This window comes from Varroa destructor, unplaced genomic scaffold, assembly GCF_002443255.2.
Source record: "Varroa destructor unplaced genomic scaffold, Vdes_3.0 BEIS01000003.1, whole genome shotgun sequence".
Classification (NCBI taxonomy): Eukaryota; Metazoa; Arthropoda; class Arachnida; order Mesostigmata; family Varroidae; genus Varroa; species Varroa destructor.
In genome coordinates this window covers 49277550-49300067 of record NW_019211456.1, presented here as the reverse complement: position 1 = coordinate 49300067, position 22518 = coordinate 49277550, and the positions used below count along the sequence as shown (strand labels likewise).

The 22518-nt window shown below is 46.7% G+C and overlaps 1 protein-coding gene and 1 pseudogene across 14 annotated transcripts in view; one reads left to right on the top strand and one right to left on the bottom strand.

Moving 5' to 3' along the window:
- Positions 1 to 22518, bottom strand: part of LOC147757083 (uncharacterized) — a 48572-nt gene that overhangs the window by 11119 nt on the left and 14935 nt on the right. The gene's annotated exons all lie outside the window — the stretch shown is intronic.
- Positions 1 to 22518, top strand: part of LOC111248291 (toll-like receptor Tollo pseudogene) — a 50459-nt pseudogene that overhangs the window by 18307 nt on the left and 9634 nt on the right. For 3 of the 10 annotated variants that reach the window (XR_015322987.1, XR_015322990.1, XR_015322992.1), the window contains exon 3: positions 4306 to 4479. The exons of 4 other annotated variants lie outside the window; for them this stretch is intronic. The product of XR_015322987.1 is annotated as a toll-like receptor Tollo pseudogene, transcript variant X5 (transcript). Of the gene's footprint in view, positions 1 to 4302; positions 4480 to 8453; positions 14318 to 22518 lie in introns of those variants that run through there. 3 more of the 10 variants (XR_015322985.1, XR_015322988.1, XR_015322993.1) reach the window with 2 other exon arrangements.

Sequence of the window (22518 nt, the reverse complement as noted above, 5' to 3'; positions counted from 1 at the left end):
AATGGCCGATCACAACAATAGCCTCTATAAACTGATACGGGTTCTTGTACAATTGCTGATGTACAGCCTTTCAAGGAGCACATTCGCGCCTGCAGAAGGATAAAGTTCTGAAGTGGCGACTGCGGCGATGACATCGTTGTAACAGCGTGGCATTTTAAAAAAAAAAATGAGAACTTTTAGGCTTGACATGATGAACACATTACTTGGCTTTGCATTATCTTCATATGTGCACGTTTGTTTTTATATCGGAGAGGTGCGACTGCAATATGGACGGACCACCTCCGGTACGATGATACGCTTAATGAAGACAAGGTACTGATGATGATGATGGTGATGACAAAGAATATGGTGACGAAAATCCCAATTGATTATGATGACTGGCGGGCCGCCGTTTGTACGACTGCTATACAATATACATATGTATACATCTAAATATACGTAAGTACATAAATGATAGAGCGGTTGCGGTAACGGCAGCAGTAGCGGGCAAACGCCGACCAGCGATCAGAGGATAAACGGGGTACTATTGTCGTTGTTCCTATTTTCATTGCTATTGCTGTAATCAGGTGGACAGAAAAGAGTTACAGTCATACCGAGGCCAAGTCGGGCACAACGGGCTGCTGCTGATTAGATATCGTACCACTAGTTGGGCAGCCGAAAGTGGGCAGCCCAGCAAAGATCTATGGTCAGTCAGACGTTCTGGCCGAAGCAATAATAATACTAATAATAGCTGTTGATGGCAGCGGCGGGGAACAAAACCCGGCGGCAGAAGTAGGAGGCTCAGAGTGTAGCCTCCAGCTGACCGACCGGCAGTAATAAACGCGCTCACAGCCAAAACAAACAAACGCAAGCATGGCCCCACGCATCATCATCACCACCGTCGACGACCAGATACACGCACAGACAGAACGACCAGCCGAGCATTCGCTGAAGCAACAACAATAGGGCTGTCGTAAAAAGAAAATTCTTCGTTACTTAGTAGCCCTTTGCTAGGCTTTCGCCATTGCTGCTGCTGGTGATTATAATGATGTGGCTGTTAGTACTCGCCGCGTTCTGTTCGTTGTGTTGGTGGATTTTGACGCAGGACCATCCCTGGTGCAGGGTACCTTACCAATACAATATTGGTATACCTGCCGACTATCACAGCCACTACTATCTGTAAACAATGCATTTATGTGTTCTATATGCCGGTATCGAGGCGCTGACGTATAAAGACGATCACGCAACTTTTGCGGCACTGTGGCAATATATATATATATATATACAACGCTCGTTCCAACGACGTCGAGGACAACATCAACAATGAAACATCAAACTAGTGATGGACCTATAAGCGCCAGACGGCCGTTTTTCTTTTCCCGTTGAGTATGATACACATGCTGCTTGTGGGAGCGGAGTAACTATAATGCACCTACATTCATTACGTTTACCAAAAAGTATAGACGCATATAAAAGAACGTTGTTATAGGGAAAACTCTCTCTGTGGGTAATAACGTCATGCATCAAGGTTCATGTATACTTGAGATTTGATATGAGAAGTCACACGTACGAACGCCACTTATATATATACTTATATAAGAGCATGTTGTTTCTTTTATTATTCATTTCCATCTTTGATAACGGCGCAGCAGTCCAATGAATATCGTAAATAAGTGGAAGTCCAGATGGGGCAACGGGCCATGAGATGTTGACAATTTTCCTTGGAATGTCTTCTGCTTACTGCGTACTTGTTGCTGCCTTTATTAGTGGTGTTATCGGGGGCAGGGATGGTAGCGATCGTAGTCGTGGCGGTAGTGGCTTTCGAGTTGCTGGGAGCTTCAGGTAAGAGCTAATCCCGGTGCGCGATTGTTAACTATTACGGCACGCGTTTGGCCCGAAAACACTCGGCAGAAAAACCAACGAAAAAGAAGTAGCAAACAACGACAACAACAATAAAGATAGCATGCCCTGCATCAGATTGGGGGGCAAAGAACGTGGCGTTCTTGTTACTTTTAGTTGCTTATGGGAATCTCTTCCACATGCGCGCAACCAAATTGTCCGTTACTTCCGGCACAGAAGCAGAAAGGAACAATAAATCAGTCGTTTCTCAAGATGCAACAATGATCAACAAAAACAAGCCCGGACAACAACAATATCAGCGAATAATACACTTTCTGCACGAAACAATATAAATGCTCAAATCGAAAGCATACATACGCCGGCACACTATAGTGGTGCTATCGACATAATCCTCTGGTGGGGGAAGGTAAACGATAGCATAGCGCCCCGGTGGGCTAACTTGTGTTTGATAGAGAAACAGGAACGAACTACCGTTCTTGTGCAATAATTACTCCTTGCATCGTTCCGACTCTGATCAAACGATCGTGTCGGTCGAAATTACCTTCGCTGTCACTTACCGAGTAACTTAAGACCAATTTTCAGAAAAACCAACAACAACATTGTCAGATACCTGTCGCATAGATACGCGCAAAATGAAACTACTTCTCTTCTGCAACATCGCCGTATGCGGTAACAGCTACATTTGTTGTGAATGTTGTTACATCGGCAAAATCGAGGTGTCCTTACTGATGGGATGGAATTGAGTTAAAAAAAAAGCTGATTCCAATAGCGATGAAAGATTGTACCTAACCAACCTGGTAAACATACAATTTTCGCAATCCAGCATTCGATCTGGTCGCGCAACGATCACAGAAATCGTCCATAGGCGGCAGACAGCTGGCGAAAGATAGCCCCCATGTACAGCCCCACAGCGCCTTATTAAATACTCACTTTCTACAGTTGATGATTATTTAACCGGCGGCTGTTACCAGTAACGACGACTATTGACTTGCATTGCTACTAACTACGATTTGCGCGCTAAATGCTACCGTGAATTCTTTTCTTTCTGCCAGCAGCGGTAGCAATAATGGCGTTATTGTTAGTTGTTGTTGTTGTTGTTGCGATCCTTGACGTGATGTCAGGATTCTTGCGCGCTTGTTACTTGGAGCGCCGTATCAGTCAGGATGATCCGCGGTAACGCATGGCTACAACAGCACCGGCGCGAAACGAGGCTATCGAATCTTCTCTTCCACCAGAAACACTACTAATCCCATTTCCTGCACATCCTGATAGATATCGCCGTAATGGACAGACAGACTAGATGCCAATTGGCAAACGACGAATCGGTAATCGGCATTCGTGGGTGAGTGTGGCCGCACAGCGCTGGGCGTCGTTGGTGTAAGGTAAAGGAACCCCAAAAAAGGAGAATGTTAATCTTCTTACCTACTCCGAGCATGTCGCTTGTCACTGTCCCCTCGCCTTTTTCTCCCATTTTCGCGCAACTTTAGGCGTATACCATCGCCGATCAAAGGATGGTCACCCTGAAGCTGAACGAAGACGGCGGCGGCGGCGGCGGCGACGGCGGGGTCGTATGACAGAGAAACCTAACTTTTGCTGAGATATCGGCCTTGAAAACCCTGTCCACGTTTCTCATCGCTCCATTCTATCCCGAGTCATCCAGCGTGTAGTGACTATTTGCTCGAACGCAAGATCTCTTCTAGAAAGTCCCTTAAGATGTCAGAAAGACTCGAATGACACACGTCCTGAGGGTTCCGCCGATCCTGCAGGGGGGCGTATTATTGAGACTGGTCTGGCTCTCAGCTGCACTGTTTAGCCAATCTGACCAGGATGATCTGGAGATACGAATGTTTAGCTTCTGATGCGCAGAACGTACAAAATAACTTTTATAGTCCAACGCGTCATACGAGAGTCTGGAACCAACGACGACGATTGGTCGGACGACGTGAGCGTTTATAGCCGCCAGAATAATAATATGTTTGTGGATCGTTTTCGGGCCGACAGTGTCATTTTTGTTGCGGTGAGCGCGGCATTTAACGCCATAGCACCCACCTCGGCGGGACGCGGTAACAACAATACCAGTAGCGTTAGTAGAAGAAATACGTGATGGTTGTTGTGACGGTAGTTTTCTGCCAGTGTGAAGAAACGCTGGCGGAAAGAACGATACAGACAGGATGGACAACGTCTTACCGTGAGTAGCAGGGGCAAGAGCCGCATGTAAGTAAACTTAACCGTCATTATCCTTGCGGTGGTGTTAATAATAGCAAATAGCGAATCTGTGGTCAGCCAGTTATATAATAATACGCGACAGTACATATGTCATAGTAACGTTCGCTGTTGTTTCTTTATGATACCTACTTTATAAGGATGATGATGATGAGTGTGATCATGGTGGTGCAGGTTGCTATTACTATTATCGTTGCATAGCTACTTTTAGACTTTTTTTTTTTGTTGGTGTTGTTACAGCAGGCGTCACCGTCGAGTGTCGCCAATGTAAGTGTCGTCATCATCAGCGTGGCGGTCGCGGGTTGGCAGACTGACCGCGCGGCCACATCGTCTAATCGTCTGTCATCAGCAAGGCGTTTAACCCGCTTCGAAAGTACCCACGAGGACCAGTGACTTGTGCCATCACTGTGGGCCTTTGTATGTATATCACTGATAGAGGTTGGTCGGCTGAGGTAAACGCCAATATATTTCTGGCCGTCGCCGCCATACAATGTTACCGATGCTATAGTGAGCCATCCCCTGATTTCTGCTGCTCGTTTTTTCTGTATATGTAATAAACGAGTGTTGTGTGACTGCAGAGGCGGTCCGCTTCGTTGCACTGAATTGGTAGCGCTCGTGACTGTTGCCATCGTTATTTGTCGTTGTGGTTTTTAACCAGTGGCCGGTGAAGGCTCAGCTATGGCCGTAGATGGATGGGTCGTGGCTTTTGTGTGGCTGTCAGTAGTCGGCCCTTCACCCATTGTTGCCGCTGACATAACTGAGAGAGTGGTCGGGCAGGCTCAGTTTCGCCAGACGAGGTCATCTGCACTCGTGGCGCTGATGAGTGGTCGCGACCGCCAGCGCCGGTGCCGTGAGCGAGATGTGATGCCAACTTGCATGTCAGCTGCACGCTGCCCCGTTCGGTACGACTCCGTGAAGGGCTAGTGAGCGATAAGGAAAGAAATCAGCTGAGCCACATTGAGGTCGTGGCAATAACAAGCAACAGCAAGAACTTAGAAGACGGCCGCTGGTTCACAATACTGTAGCATAACATCACTGCATAGCCGTGCAGAACCGTCAGCTAGCTATTGCAGTACATGTGTATAGGAAAAAAGGTACGACAGACAGAGAAAGCACTGGGCGCTGAAAAGCTTCAGATTCTTTCTCTGCTTTTCTTTCGAGGAAAAATGACCGCTAACCACGGCCGCTGCAATCCTACCTGCTTTTGCCAGCATCACTTCTATGACGAAGAGAATTGCTGTTGTTCATCAATTCGTCCGCCCGCCGGCCTATCGCGGCGTCGGCTGATAGTAGAGTGCTCAGCGTCGGAGCCGTTTGTCGCGAAGCAAGAGGCGGGCAGTCGACGAAGACGCGTTGGCCGTAACACACAAACAACAGCCTCATGCAAACACAAAGACCCACGACTAAAAAACTACTTCAAGCAAAGTTCTCACGATTAGGCAATCGAGCAATAACAAAGAAAAAAAAGCGGAAAAATTACAACGCCAGCAGCAGAAGGAACCACAATGACGATCTACTCATCCTCACTAGGTGGAAGCTACAAGGGAATACATATCAGACACACACACACACATATATATATATATATAGGCGGATAAACAGGCTCATTTAAACAATAAACAACTCAAAGAAACAAACCATTACTGCTATTCCTCATTTGGCGGCAGCAGTGTACGGGAACGGCTACGTCTCAGCGCCTTCTCACTGCTTCGGTTCCCGTAATCGCAGCGACGGCGGCGTGATGCGGGTGTTTGAATTTTTTGACGTAGACGTCAAACATCGTAGTACGAAAAACGCAACAAATCCATTTGATGGTTGCGTGCTAAAGCGAAAAACAACGCAGACAATGGTACCGTACTCGTTTCCTCAAGTTGTTTTAGAATAATTTTCACGTTAGCAAAAACGTACGGTGAAAGTATAACGCATCCCCTTCGGCAATGAACAAATTTGATGAGACACAATTGTTACTTCTCCGTGTTGAGGGGCTTTCGTAGAGATGCTAATTTTTACTATCTGTATACTCGTTTCGAGGAGCTTAATCGGCTGCCGATCATATTGGTCAGCACTACATTGCAATAGATACGATGATTTCATATCTTTATAAAAAAGATATGAAATTATCGCCAGTGCCAGACCCAAATTCTGATGACCACTTCTATTTTTCAGCTGTTAGCGTTAACGCCGATATTAATTATGTATAGATGTACTAGCGAGAAATAGTGTCCGTGCATTGCTTTAGCCAGATCCTATTGCCTGGTTGTGCTTGATGTTGCTTTGAATCTTTTCAACGGGTACAGTGGTTACTCACGTCAGATTCTTGTAGATTTTGTTAACGGCAATGACTATTTCTTTACAAGCAGGGTTACTATATCTACTATAACGACTAGTGGCGTTGTGATCACAGCCTTAATCAGGGATTAGGGTACCTTAGCGAGACTAACGGCTCGGCAATTAGATGCGTAAATTACTGCTGTTGTTAACCGCGGCTGCTCCTGATATTGAGTTTCCTTTGCCGTTTGCCAACCCGGACCAATCAACCCGGGTTGGCCCCACGCTAAGCCGTAGTTACTGCTACAGATGAACTGCAGCTGTTGTGACTAACCAACGCTCCTGCATGTGTTCCTACTGTTCGGCAAATATAACCACGCACCAGCCGTCAGACGCGAGCAACGATATGATCATTGGCAATACCGACTGATATTCAGTGCCTTTCCTTCCTCGTTTTCTCCACTCTTTCGTTACGCGCAGAAGGCACCCACACCGCACTTGATGTTTACACGACCGTTATCTACCTTAATTATTATTATCTATGCTGTCTTTTTTCTCGCAACCTCCCCCTTGCATCCCCTTCCCGCGAACGAACCACAGAATCACATTTGATAAAATGTTAAATTATAACTACAGCCAGCAGAGATTCACGTGAAAGCATCTGCATTGATTGTAAGCGGGTTTCATCAATATTGTCAAGAGTTTCCGTGTTATTTCATCTGTAAACACAAACAGGAAACCAGAAGAATGCCGTCGAACCAAAAGAAAAGTGCTAGAATTATGGATTAAGTGTAATGTACTGTAATACTTTTAGCGGAAAGAGTCAGACGATAACCTAACCCTATGTCGTACCTACACGCAATGGACAAACAATAAAACATTGCGCAGAAAAAGTGATGCCCCTTTATTGAAAATAGGAGGAAGGGTGTTTGCCGCCTTATTCATTTCCCTGTTCCTTATACGACCCTATACGCACTATTATTTTGTGCGGTGGAAAAGAACTGCACAAAAAGGCGAGGCTTCACCGATTACTACTATCCGTATAAATTATACTATTATCCTATGACTACCGCAGCAGCAAAAATAGAAATCAGGCACAAGCACAGCCGGTAGCGTTACGGAACGAAAATGCGTAAGGATTTTTATTAAGACTTACTGGTAACGTGTGCTGTTTAGCTGAATGACTAACATATTAATCAGATGCTACACACTTGTAGCCACTAATGTCGATTGGAGCTTTCAGGACGAGCAGCCATGTTCGTCGAGGACTGCTGGACTGCATCGTAACTGCTTGGGTGATTGTTGCTGTTTTTATCATAGCCGCTCTCGTCAGAGTTATTTGGCTATGCCCGACGACGGAGTTGCCCTATTTAGGAAGCACTGGCCGGGTGCCTGCGATGGCAACGGTGCTTTCCGAATCTATTGCCGTTCGCATTGCAGCCGTGCGTTGTCGTGGCCGTCATCTCTTCAATGCCCCGCCGCGGTTACAAGTTAGGACCTGGATAATTATATATTATATATATATGTTTTCCGGTGTCACTGATTTAACTGTTACACTGTTCAATGCCGTTCGATGGACCGTAAACAGAAAGATTACAAAAGTACGAAGAGAAAATCTGCGGAATAATAAATCTTAATACATCTGTGGCGTCGCCCGTTATTATTTCAGTGTTCAGGTAACGAGAAACAAGCGCGGTAAATAACTGAACACCAAGATAGAATTACTGTTGCCGATAGGAGTTCGACGATGATTGTACACGTCTGATTTGACGCGAACTAAAACTAACAGAATAAGGCGGACTCTTCGCCATTATTGTCTTGAGGAGGAGATGAAAGCAAATGCATGAATTTCCCAAAAATGTCCTCTCACTCCGTTTCCAGTGGAGATGACGGCAGCAGTCGCAGTGACAAGAGACGACATCGACAAAAACCATGGCGCTCGATGTCGCCTCTCCTTCCTCTTTCGCCATCTTGCCGTTTCTTCCATTCTCCTGTCCATTGCCTTGTCCTTCCCGATCCTCAGAAGAGAACGCCGAATTCGATTTTTCCAGCTATCCTTCTTGTTGTTCGCTCTCTTCAGTTCCTAGCCCTCCCCCCTTACCTCGCACCCCCCCCCCCCCCCCCCCCCCGCTTGCCCCAGAATCCCTGCCGTTTTCCCCGGACCGAAAATGCCATCTACATTCGGCTCGTTTGGTCTGGCGCCGTCTCGTTCGACCATGTGAGAAAAGTCGCTTAGAAATCGTTTTTAAGACGAGTGAGAACGGCTGGCTGGCTGGCTGGCTTGTCAATCCAGGGCGAACAAGCTGCTGTTACTCTTGTTACGTCGACTGCTAGCTTTGGCGCTGTACTGGACCAAAGGGGGCACGGAAACGTAGGCTTCGCTAACTCTGAGTTGGGTGGCTTGTCGGCTCGGTGTTCTTTTCGAATAGTGTAGTGCACAAAGAAAAATCTACATGATTTTGACGACATTTTTCTAAATCTCATCTGACGGCTAGGAGGACACACAGGACTGTAGTGAAGGAAGCCGCGGCGACATCGAAACTAAACGGGAGGGCCATTTGAACGACCAGAGCGCGAAGATTTCGAGACCCTTCGTTTCTTCATTCGTTCTTGCTTCTGAGAAAGCACACTCGTTTCCACTCAAATTGAACCAACGACGAATGCAGGGTTACGAAAACAGCTGTTCGAAAGTCTAACATGGCGAGGGGCCTGTGCATCTGGTAGCGAATGAAGGAACACGAGGGAAACTAACAAGGCCTTGGCGGCGGCAACATCTAATTTCAACTTTGTCGTTGGCCGTCGTCCTCGCTGCAGAGCCTATCGCTAGAAGTGGCCAAGCAGCGACGGCAAGGACGATGGCGCTCCTGTTCAACGGCAAATAACAACAATGGCAACACGAGAAATGACAATTGAAATACCAACATAGTTATATCAAGTAGATAAGTATTGAAAACAGCTACAGCAACGGTTCTACTAGAGACTTTAGAAAGTCTAAAAGTTGTGGCCAAGATATTTGTCTGCCAAGTTATCTTACTGGGGTACTACAAATAATATAATATATTAAAAATCATAATCATCATCGCCGTCGTCGATTCATCTCACTTTCTGCCTACACCTTTCATTCGGATACGTATTTAGATGTGAACATTTACAAATACTTGTCTAGGGCGCAGGAATCAAGTAGATGGATGTTCTTCACGTACACATGTTTTCAACGGTTTCGTCAAATAATAGGCAGAGACATCAAATGGTAATAGGGTGGGAGCGGCGAGATGTTTCGTCGATCTTAGCGTTGTCTCCCAGCCGACGTTTCAGTTGATCTGGCTAAACTATTGGCAGATGCCGTAGTAGCAGTCCCGGATGGAATAACCGCCATTACGGACACCGCCTAGAGAAATGTACGCCATTGCGTACTAATTGAATCCATCTAGGTGGCAACCCGCTCTGCTCGGCATTGAAGAAGTCTCCTTTTGAACTAAACAGAAGCTTTTTTCGCTTTTTAAACGCGACGATGATGATGATGTAAGAACAACATTGGTTAGGGTGTTTGCTTGTGCAACCATCGGCTCTTGGCTTCGTTGACGGAGATGTAGGCAAAGATAACTAACAGTGGCCGAGTTCCTTCAAAGATAAAATGAGGCTCGAACTACTCCACGAGAACTTAAGAGGAGGATGAAGTAACACTGAGTACACGGGGTTAGGGAGGGAGACATGAGAATAAGGTATAGCTGACTGCCAAGAGAACGTAAACACCCTGTGAAGCAGTTGGCGCCGGGTGGACGCGAAGGCAACAGATGCTCTTCAACGGCGTGGGCGCCAAGCCTGACCCACTCTCAACTAACATATGGATGTGGGGCGTATGCAGCTGCAAATCCGTGTGTATGTGTGTGGATGTGTGGGTGCTTGTTGCAAAACGGCACGGATAGAGCGAAGGGGCAGCTGACTTGCTAAATAAAGGTGGAAAGGAGTTAGGGGGCGAATGTGGACGACGCAAATCTAATAAGGTCTCTGACCCAAAAGTCGGCTTGGCCTCGTTTGCTTCACCGCTTCAAGAAAACTTATTATGAAATAGTAGGCCAAAGAGTGACAAGGCCACAGAGTGCATGTATTGGGAAAAATGGACAGAAATAAGAAATAACAGCAACAAGGGAAGAAGCGGCGTGACGAGTTTTTGACATTAGTCATTGGTTCCGCCGGGTTTTGCTTCCAATCCGATTTAATGCCCGCTGTGTAGGCGCCAAAAGCAAGTAAGACTGTGTCGTCGTAGGACCCTATCAGAGGATAGATGTGCTTCCACACTTTCTTTTGTTATGGCTTGGGCTACCTTTGAGTTTCTTTCGCTAGGTCCCATTAGCAGTGCTATGGCTATCCTCTCAAACTGGGTTAAGCAAACGAAAAAAATCCAGTGGCAAATGCATCAGCAGGATGGGAATTCGCCTTATCTATCTCATCGTTCAGTTTCGGTGTCGTAGTCATTTTCAGCGTCTCTTTTTTTTTTTACTTTTTCTGTCTTAGTTTTAATCAGCTGGTCACGTCGTCTTCGCTAAAGGCAAGTCGTGTTCTGTTGAGAAGCTGATCATTTCCAAGCGCTTTTATCTCAAACACAGAAAGAGAAGAATGACTAATACGCGTATCGAGCATCGAGGCACGAGGCTAACTACGAGAAGTCGAAACGATGCAATCTTACGAAGTGCTGCCAGTCGATGAAGCCAAGCAAGTAAAGATAAGTAGGATCGACCATACTGAGCACTATCACTACTCCGAAGAGGACGATAACAGTCTTTGTCGAGCTTTGCCCTCGCGCTCTATTCTTCTACTGCCCTGCTCTCGATATCGATGGGTTCTCGCATCGCTCAAATCACTTGGCTAGTTTTGAGCTACGGATATTTTGTGCCGAAGCTGCCCGAGGCAGCAGGTTAACAGGTCTGTAGCCGACCGCTCACGTTCGACGTAACGGTGATCTCCGTTTAATGAAATCGATTGGCATTCCTCTGCTGCGAATGATGTACAGTTGTACAACATTTGTCGTCGGTGTTGTTCGTGCTTCTATATCAGGTATTAAGGCAGAGACACACTATTCAAACGGATCACATTAGATGGCGCTGCACAACCGTAATTGTAGTTATAGTGGGTCAACGATAGCTGCAACGATCTCGTTCTATTGCTCGTGCATAAGTCGACGAATCACTGCTATGCGTTTTGGTATGGGAGTCTAAAATTATTGACGATAACCTGCAGGAACGCAGAAGCGAATATGTCCTCCTTCGCGGATTAGAAAGGCTCAGCTGGTGGTCCTTAGCTAGTCCTTCATACAGATGCTTACTACTGCTGAATGCTGGCTGTCGCTGCTGCGGCTGTTGCTCTGAGATTCTGGTGTAACGTCGAATGGCTGGCCACCACTTGAGACATTCTAGTCAGCTAGCTAGCTAGCTGACTGACTGTCGGCCATTGGCCTAAGCTCAGTGGACGGCAATGACAAGGACTCTTGTCTATTATTATAGTTAGAGGTCGCACCCGACTCAGACAGGGATTCACATTTCTGCACCTCGTTGTGAAGGACGCTGCGTCAGCTCGTCAATACTGCCACAACGCGTTTCTCATGAATATTACGTCGGACGATAAACTGGAAATAAGCACTCTCGGCCTTTGTGTACAGGCTTCGCATATGGGTGACATGAACTCAAGTTGAAGTAGTGTAATAATGCTGATAATCTTAAGTTACTTCAGCTGAATGACCTTAGAATTTTTTAAAGTGATTGAAAAAGCAGAAGAGGGGACTACTGGCTATGCTGCCACCACTAGTGCTGCTGCATCCTCAAGTGTCACACTGGTCAACTGATCTGTCAGGCGCCAAACGGACAGGTTTTCAGAGTTGCTAGACTACCCCCCTAAACGTCTTTGGACCGTGCCGATAGGGGCGGCAAGATGAGTTGTAACGTCTGTTACTACAGCAGCAGCACTGTCCGAAGGGGCATTAGGAGCAGTATCTGAGTTTCTGCTGAGATTGGTCTTTTTATCTCTCGTACTGGCTCACTCTCACCTCGAGATGGAGTTCCGTTGTAATGTTAGAGAACTCATGGCTTCGCCTTTTCTTCTTGCCGACGAGATAGATACTCGCTTTTTTTCCTGATGTTTGCTGTTGTTCATGCTACCTAGCTTCATTAGTCCTTGTGGCACTCCGGGAGAAACAGACAGAGCACTGGCGGAAGGAAGGGATCGCTCAACACGAAGGGGCGGCAAAACGCTGCGCCTCTTGGCTCCGCCAGATGTCAGTTTCCATTAGAGTGATGGGCGCCGCTATAGCTCCCCTTCGTAATTTCTTTCGAACTTTAGCCGGCGGTTAGTGGCTGTGGTTGCTGCTGCTGGAAGCGAATTGCGAGTCGAACAGAAAAGGAGGCGACGTCCCCTGATGTACGTGCCTACTGCGAGATGGCCGCCAAAAGAAGGCCACAGCGCCAACAACTTCGGCTGCTTGCTTGTGCGCCTGCTCCCTGATGAACGATCAACAGTTGACGAGAGCACGCAGAGGCAGCAGAGTGTCTGTCAATGGAGCTTATACTAATATACAATGCACGATATACATATTGGTTGAACCGCAGCGCTCGGTAGAATTTGCACCCGGTCCTTCTGCTCTATTTCTTCATATTTGTCGGTACGAGCATATTCCATCGATTTGCATTAGCTGATGTCATTTTCGGCGGAACTCAGTGTTCTGAACGTTGATTCGCGCCACGCTGTTTGTCAAGGACACGCTTTTTTTCTACTGAAGCCATTCGGCCTCGCTGTGATGAGGTGGCGGAATACCATACAATAGCAACGACATGTTTCATAGTATTTACGCGGTTTTACAGTTGTAAACAACGATTTCATCTAAGGGCGGCAGATACTGGCGTCGTCCTGCTTTCATTTCGCAATGGCAATTATTCAAGTTTGCTAAGTATTGCTGATTTACCGCATAGATACAGAGCTTTACAACGTATAGGGACGACACTGGCCACCAAATATAAAGAACAACAGCTCGAGAAATGTTTCGCTATAGTCCTTCGCTGGACAGAAGTAAACCAAACAGCGAAGGATGATAGCGCGCGGGACGCATTATCGACCACAATTATCTGCTCAAACTATTTCACTGTTCCTAGAACTAGCTAATACTAGTAAAACCACCGCACTATGTGTATGGAGAATGGCAAGAGATGGGGGTGACGGAGGTGGGGCGGGAAATTTAAATGTCTGCCGACGGTGCTTGGCGGTCGCAAGCCGCTGGTTCTTCGTCCATCAAGTTGCATGCCTGTTGCTGCTGTGGGCTTCGTCGTGGCTGGCTAGCAAATGTATTAGTCCTCTCGTCGTCCACGACATATGGACAGCGCATGCAGTTAATACAAGCGCCATCATCGGGACAGTCAAAGCTCAGTCAACTCCGGAGACGGACGCACAGACGTCGTCGTGGTGCGAGTATTTAGCGTGATCGTCATTGTCGACACTGTGGTTTGGCAGTTTAATACTACGAGAAGACGTTTATACTTGAACATTCATACAAAAATGGGGCCGATAGCCAGATCAAGACATTATATACCCGCATGGCTGAGAGACGAACGCACGTAAATTACGTGGCAGCACTGCTGCTCACGGTGATATCGTGATCCAGTTTCGGTAAGCAGAGCTGGTGTGATTCTCTGCTAGGTATACGTTTCCTTTCGTCAGAGTGACACATCTGAGCTTCTTACTTGTCCCTTTACCTTTCTGTTTCATTATCTATTGCGTTGCCTGCGCACCATGCGCTTGACAAGTGGCTGCCGACACCGGCGCCGCCCTGTTGTTCGGTGTCTGGGTCGAACTGATGATACAAATCGACACTATCTCACGCTACGATACTGCAAGATATGATAATCTCTCAAGACGATCGTGCCGACAGCGATCACATATATACCGCTACTATTGGTCGTAATGGTGATGTAATGATGAGGACCGCAGCCGATCAACGGACTCGGTATGTATATAAATACCATGATTTATAGTAATAGAAATACGTTGATAATCGATTGAGGAAGAGCTAGCAAAGCCTCAGCATCATCAATGATAATAACCAAGGCTATGGGCACTGTGATGAAGACGGCGGCGGAGATGCTCAGGCTTCCAACCGCAAACACATGTTCGTATGTATGTATATGCACGTAGTTATGATACGCGTTTGTAAATAGCTTAGGATACGATGGATGTGAGAAACATGTAGCTGTTATTCGAATTTCGGCCGTTGGCAAGAGACACAGCCGGCGCGACGATTGGGCCCATGTAAACGGTTCGCGCTAATTGGCATTGATAGATATTTTTGACGGTAGCGATAACGAAATCGTTCGTTGAAAAAATAGCCCTCTTCAGAAAAATACAAATAGAAAACCATGACATGATCACAGAATAAAAAATCTCGTGTACGCTTGACGGTAGCCAATCGGGTCTTGTATCGACTTTATTTGGTCATGTAAATTCGTCTTGTTACTGTTGTTGATGCGATCATTGTCCATGCATTTTCTAGCGGCGGTACATGGCTTACGTTGCATCGGTGGCAGCCAGAATAGCTGCAGAACCGGTGCGGTTACGACATAAAATGCGGCCATTACGAACCCTAGCAGGAGTTAGCTGTTACGCCATGGAACCATCCTATCTTCTAATTCGTGGCGGTGTTAGCCTGCAGAAGTGCTGTCGTTTGCCCGCTCTTTTCCCATCACACTCGTTTATCCTTAGACTATCGTCTCCGCCAGCGCCAGGCCGGGCAGGCAAATTCGAGGTACGAGCACCCGCTGCTAACACTGACCGCAAAGGACAACAATGCGGATTTTGCGGAAACTTTGTCTCAAACAGCAAGGTCTGTTAAGGCACAGTGTCAACAACAATCATTTTAAAACGTCACAGAAGGCACCAATAGTTTCCTGGCCTACACTTGTTTCCCAAACGATTTCCCTTCATCTTCTCGATCCCTGAATGATCCTATGCGTTTTTCTTAGTAGTCTTGATTTCGATCAGTTTTACGTCTCCCCGTCCCGTTCTACGATCCTGTATAAACGACTCGATGTTTGTTTCTATCGGCTACGTTTGCAGCTGTTGTTAACAAAGCGGGGGCAAAACTGACGATGTCAAGCCAACGCAGTGATTCATGCGAAATTGTGGTGTGTCAGAGGCCAGAAAGAGCCTTTATGGTAATGCCATACATGCATATTACGAATCTGATGGACATTATCTAAAACCTAAAAATTTTCCTCATGGTAGCAATGCACCACCGAGTGAGACTTCTAGGTTGTTACTGGATTCTGGTGACTGTGTGAGAAAGCTAACGTGGGCGTTATCGTGACTTACTACGTTTTCGAGTGTCGACCGACCTCCCGTTCCCCCTTCCTCCACTCGGAATGACGCATCGCTGTGAACGACAAGCAAGCGTCAAATAATCTGCGAGAAAACTATGGAAATTGTGCTTTTTCGTTGAAATTTCGTTTAGGTTCATAAGGAAATCGGTGGACAAGCGGTCTTGTTGTGTGCTACTAATTGAAGAAGGGGAAGGCATGACAGTTAGGCTGTTGAGCCTGCCAATCTGATTTCACGCCAGTCTCGCGGCAAACGTCTGTTACTCATATCTGCTTTATAGAGGTCTCTGACTAAAGCAGCAAAGTTCCCTACGATTAGCGCCACACATTTTGTCTATAAACATATATTCAGAAAAGACCAAAATGTGTTCACTACGATTGGTCAGGTAGCAGCAGGCAATAGTTGGATGTTCGCGTTGCTTTGGTTGTGTGGCCTTCAAAACGTTTCTGAAGGTGGTTACTCGAAGGTGGTGAAATATTTTTCGAAAACTGCGAAGTCAACCAACTTGGGCCAATCGTCGAAGGTGATTCGGCTCCAATCTTATCGTGTACCGGTTCATCAGGTCATCTATAATGTACTTGTCTAAGGACGCTGCCTCTAAATATTTTTTCCTTATAACGGTAATAATATTCAAACACGATCCGAGGTATATGTTGAGCGACATTACATCGTTTCCGAGCCCTATGACAATAGTTGTAGCTATCTTGTCTGAAGGTAATCCATTCGGGAGTATCTTTAGAAGAGCGCTGAATAAAGCGGCTTTGTTGCTGGGAACTGGGTTTAAAAAATGAGTGTCAAAACCTAAACGATTCACCGATTCTGCCTCGTCTCCTTCTTTTCCTGCCCGTTATTTCAAAGTGATCAGGTAGGTGCAAAGTAGATCAAGTGGCGGAAACGAGTGCTTCTACAAGCGGATGTTGACGCAAACCCTAGTACCGGTTGTTGGAAATAGTAGCTGTCGTAGTTGGAATATGACTGTGGCACTGGTTCAAAAAGAGACGGGTGGCCAGTGGGGAGGGGCAGGTTTTACAAAGCGGCGGCTAGCAGCTTTTAATGTTTCTGTGGTGCTTTGTGCGTTCGCGGCACCAAAACAACCCGTGCGCGTATGTGTGCGTACATTGGTAATGAACTATCTCTCTGAACGACACCTTCTATTATAATGTTCCGGCTGCTGGAACTACCGACGCCACTGGTTCTACTTAGGAAAAGCATCTGCCGCCTTTTCGTATCTGATTCTGTCCTACACGAACGCTCTAACTCCCAACAGTGTTCCCACACTCTGGAGATATAGTATCTCTTGCTTTCGAAGCAACAGCTAACACAGGAGATCGCCTTTACTAGTGTCGTGAAAGGGGTTGTTCTTCATCTAATGGGCGAACGCGGCTGGTTCTGCCTAGACTCAATCTAGCTAGGCATGCTCTATAGGATAGGGGAGCTAGAAGATCATATAGGGAACGAAAAGAAATATAGAAATGTTACCATCGAATGTGCCGTTCCTATCGCAGCCGACGTCGTTACTCTCGGGGTTACTACTGACTTTGGGTCTACTCTCTACCCGCTTGGCGCAACTCAGACGAGCAAAAAGGTAGAAGGGGGGAGCGCGTGTTGGGAGGGGCTTGTCAACTTGACAAATATTCCGACCAGCTGTGACTGCTGCCACTACAACCACTACAGCGTTGGCATACTACTAGTACCACCCGCTGTGCGGCTGTCTGTCTGCGCGAGAAGCGATGTCTCTCGTCACCGCTGTTGTTGCCATTACTAGGGCCGCCACCATCCATCCATCCATCCATCCATCCATCCATCTGTTTGTCCACCGTCCATCTAACGGCCATTCAATATGAACGAATGAGCGCGCAAAAAGGCTTGCCAGACTGTCGCTAGCTACTAGTTCTTCTGTCTGTTTCTTGTGTCCCTACTCCTTTCCATTTTTCGGTCCGTCGGTTAGCCTGTTTACACTGGCCTGCTATAGCTTTTAGCATAGCAAACCAGGCCACGTCATGCAGCGTTACTACATTACGACACGCCGCACGTTTCTTAATGTGCTCTGCGGGCGGACAGACTGCCATCTAGCCAGTAAATGCAAGGCATGCTTATAGGCATTGGCTAGTTGTTGTTGGCATAGCCATTCGTTCGCCGCGATCTCGTACATCTTGTGCTTCTACTAGTACTTCTGCAGTGACGTTTCCTCGTCGTCGCTTTCTTTTGCAGCTACTGCCTTTGATTTGTTGGTCTGTCTGTATTTGTAGAGCGGACAGCGGCGGCACCAATGGTGGTCACGTCGCAGTGCACGCTTTTGTAGTGCTATGGTCGAATTGGAGCCACTGCTGACTTACCGATATGTTGCAACAACGTTACACGACAGAGTTGTTCATGTGCTTTTGCAGAAGAATTACTTCAGCTGCTTTCTCTGCAGAATGCTTCCTGTCGTCTCATATGTTGATGCGGCCGTGGCCACTGACGTATGCCGCTGTCCACTAAAACGAGGAGCAGAAGTCAGCAGACACCTAGGCGCCTGAACCGATATACGGTTGCATCCACAGAGTCCTCCGAGTCGTCGACCAATGTCAGCCAACCTGTTTTGTGATTCGACTCATTCTGGCAATCGATTCAATAGATACGCGCGGTCTGCAGGGAATGGCTAAGCATCGCATGCAGATACACATACAGATCTATACGGAGAGGTTAGGTAAAGCGTACCGCGACCTACTGCGTTAGAAGCTTTAGCAAAGGGAACAAATGGCAGCTAAATAATATTAAAGCCAAGCCAAAAGTTAGGTAATTTTGCGTTTGACGCTGTTTCAAACTTTGCGCCCCTGAACCGTGTTGGACTCGTGTTGTAGCCGTTACTTCTGCGGCTAATCGCTTCCGCCGTTTAAAGCAGTTTCGAGCCAGAACGAGTAGATCCTGACGGCGATGACGAAGGCAGCATCACCAAGCAGAACCGATGGCAATAGGGGTCCCCCGGCCGTTTGTCTTAATTATTATTAAAGTTGCGATGTAACAATGTGACTTTCCTACAGTGGCGCTACTGCATCTCTTTCTACCTTCCGCTACTGCGCCCCAAATTGTGATGGCAGCAACGTCCGCCGCTTGCTATTGTCTACCCGTATGTCACTGATACGTTCAGTGTTAAGCATTTTCGTATTATTTTATACGTTAGTTATATTTGATACCATTCGATATAAATATAAAAATGGTGATAACCATGAACTATAGGACAGGATGCCCATCTACAAAGCTTTCAAATATCTTACCGCGTCAATCCATGTTTCGTCTACTCTAACAAGCAGACTCTGCAAAAAGGTTCGTCGAAGTTCGCGTGCGATCCCCATTAAGCACGGCACCGTCTCGTTGCCCACACAGACGGGCAAAGTACCGTTGACGGCCGGCTAACTCTCAGGACAATGTCACTCATCCAAATGTCAAGCGGCCGGGGAGCAATCGAAGTCTGGACCAGTGTGGGCTCGGTATCGTTCCTATGAAAGACCTCAACTCTGTATCTCCGTTCTCGGCAGTAAATAGGTCTCGTGTAGAGTTATCCTTGTGCTACTTATCTATGCATACATGTTAGGACAGAAGTGAATTCGTACAGACGGTGGCGGCTACAGCCAATAGACAGTAAGTAACATGCCGAGACGACGTCTTAAGCGAATAGTGGCTAAATATTCTGCGTGAAATCGTTGCATACTTCTCGGTGGAAGCAGTGTCTTTCACGATAGAGAAACGGCGACAGAATTGCTGGTGATGGGTGAGCCAACGCCACCAGCGTCGGACGGGCACCACAGCGGTGACGGTGATAGTTTCATTAGGCATACGTGCAGCCCCATCTTTCGTCGTCATCGGGCTCCTATCAAACTTACTCTTCGTTCTTCCCGTCCGAACTATCTCGAGCGAGTTGTACCTGTTTCTATAGCCAATGAAGATCGGAGCTCTTCTCCGCAAAGTCATCATCATAATCAACAGCGGTGGCCTCGCCCGCCGCGGGAGCTATTACGTTATGCCAGCTGATCGTGGAGCGAACAGAAACACCGGCGGCCGCGGCATGCAAACAAAGGACGCAACGACTGCCAAACGTCTGTACTCGTATCTGTCCTACGTGCCCGTCACACAGGCTGTAAAAGCCATTTCTCGGTCGTTCCGCTTGACTCTTTGAATTCATCGTAGCCGACTGCACTGTATTCGAGACGACGACATGTTGTTGTTGGATGCAGCTGTCAACCACCTCAGCGGTTGTATTCAGACTCGTCGTTTTTGACCATTATGCCCGGCCGATCGCTTTCTTTCTACTTTTTGCTATTGCAAACGCTATAATTATATTTTTAGGAGTTTGCTTATACATCTTTTATAGTCCCATTGAATTTTATGGCAGCGAACAGTTATTGTTGTGCGGATGCCATGCTTCTAAGGAAGATGTCCACGGCAAAAGTATAACAGGCAAAAAAGTTTTGTTGAAACAAATATCCGGACGGATAAAGATCTGAACGATGTGTATGATACATACATACTCTCAATATATATATATATATTTCTATACATATATGTGTGCGTCTATAGCCAAGATCAGCGACATCAATTGCTTCTGCCTATTATAGATCTCCTTTACCCTTCTTTCTATGCGGTCTCTTGCTCCGTGTTGTTTTGTTGTTAGATCCTATCGATCGACGACCAGCAATCGCTACAAGGTTTGCAAGTGGGCAACTGATCAACCGCCCGGGCCCTTTGCTATCGACGGCAATCTCACCTTTTCGTTTTGCTCCGCTTCAGTCTTAACATAAAATCGGACTGGGGCAAAACATTAACAGGGCATTGTTGACATACAACGAGGCGTGTGTAATAGACACTTGTATTAGTCACCGGCGAAGGCCGAATACACGATGCGGTCCAAAGGAGATATGAGTTGCGCGCCTTCGCTAAGCAACAAAATAGGGATGCTCGACCAAACTATGGTCTTCTGTACGGCCGATGCATTCACCTTAGTCTCACAAAAAAATAAGGGAACTGCCTGAAGCCAGACGATTCTCGCGCCTACAACGATGATTGAGAAAAGTTATACTGAACGCAATTGTTCACGGGAACACAATGGCTGTACGACGTTATTCTGTAATATGTGTGCCGTTGATGGAAAAAGTCATCGCGTGATTATCATCCAATATAGCTAACATGTTGTCATATATTTCGTTTGAGACTTTCTTAAGGGAACGGCAAGTGAGATATGAAGCAGGACTGCAAGCATATTGGAAAAAAGATCGACCGTTTTATCGGTAGCGATATAAAACGAAAGGCCAGGCGAGTATTCGTAGCGTTCTTGTATTCAGAGGGATGTTCGGCCTCTGTACGATATCGGCGTAGGTCTGATTGTGGACTCACCTATGACTTGTTTCTCTTTCCCATCTTTCTTTGACCTTTCTAGCTCCTTTAGTCGGACGGACCAACACGAAGAGCGACATTAACTGTAGCAACAATAGAAGCCGTTGTGTTATTATGATTTGATGACGATTGTTTTTAAGTAACGACGCCAGTAGCAGCAAAAGCCATTGGCTGGCTAGCTGACTGCTTGAGCGAATGGGCGGTGGCTGGCTTTGGAGCGTTGTAGATACTGCCGCCATCATCGATGTCATCATTGATTCATAAGAACTGTGGTTGTAGTCGGCTTTCGCCACTGCTATGGCGGCCACTGCAGCCAGTTTAAACAAAGCTTCCTACTGCCACCACTCATCGTTGATGATGACGATGAACGTGGAAAGAAGAGTAGGGAACAACAACGATGCCAACAGCAACTCCTCGCTAGCTTTTCGTTCACGTATCATCATTACAAATAATGCTGGTAACGATGACGATGATGATGATCACGATGGTCGAGGGCGTAGTCTCCTCGAAATCACGGCGACAAGCATCGACATGCCGTAGCAGCCGAAAGTCGTCCAACTTCAAGTTGTGCGGCTGGTCCTCCCGCGTTTATACGACGGCTCCTACCCCTACGATACGGATAGCGAAGCCGCATCACTAGACCAAACACCACTGACAGGCAGACCACCGATTTCTTGACTGGCTCTGTAACTGATCCAGCGGCGCCAACAATATCTAAGCAGATTCTGTGACGTTTAGCACCAGCAGAGATATCAACAGGCAAATTCGAGGTGGAATGGAACGATCTGAAGGAGGAAAAGACGCGATGAGCGTTTATTTGAACACTTTTTTCCCCGTAGTGGTTTTCGTAATGATAATACAGCGGCAGGCCCTATAGAGTCACGTTCTTTTCGGCCGTGAATTGGGTGGAGCTGTACGACGTATCGGGCGTCGCTCGACGTAGGGCATCTTTAAGGACTGAAAACCAAAAAGGGAAAGTGGGCAGTCACCGAACAAACTAACGCTACAAATTAAGGAAAGTGTACCTCGTCTCTCAGTGTCGATGAAAACCAGCTTCTTACGCTAACAAGATAGGGCTAAATTTTATTGTTACTTTCAGATGGAAAGATCTTTGTCAAGAAATAAGGACATGCGGGCCAGCTGATCAACGTGATCTGAGAAACTGACCTGCAAGTCGTGCGCTAGTGATCTATTATTTATATTGCATGCTATATAAAAACCTGAAATCTCACCCAGAGAACTATAGGTGCATGATAAGAGAGTCGTTCGTGTCACGCGACTGATTTCAAAAATCCCCTGATCGACTATGAGCAATCTTTCTTATATGGCTTTAAGCAAACCTGATAGAGAATACGCGTGAGAACCTAAAATGCTAAGTAATACGAGCAAATAGTCTGTAATTATGATGTTGGTTTTCTGTTACATTTAGCTCCAACGGGGAAATAGCCCGTCGAAGTGGGAAGT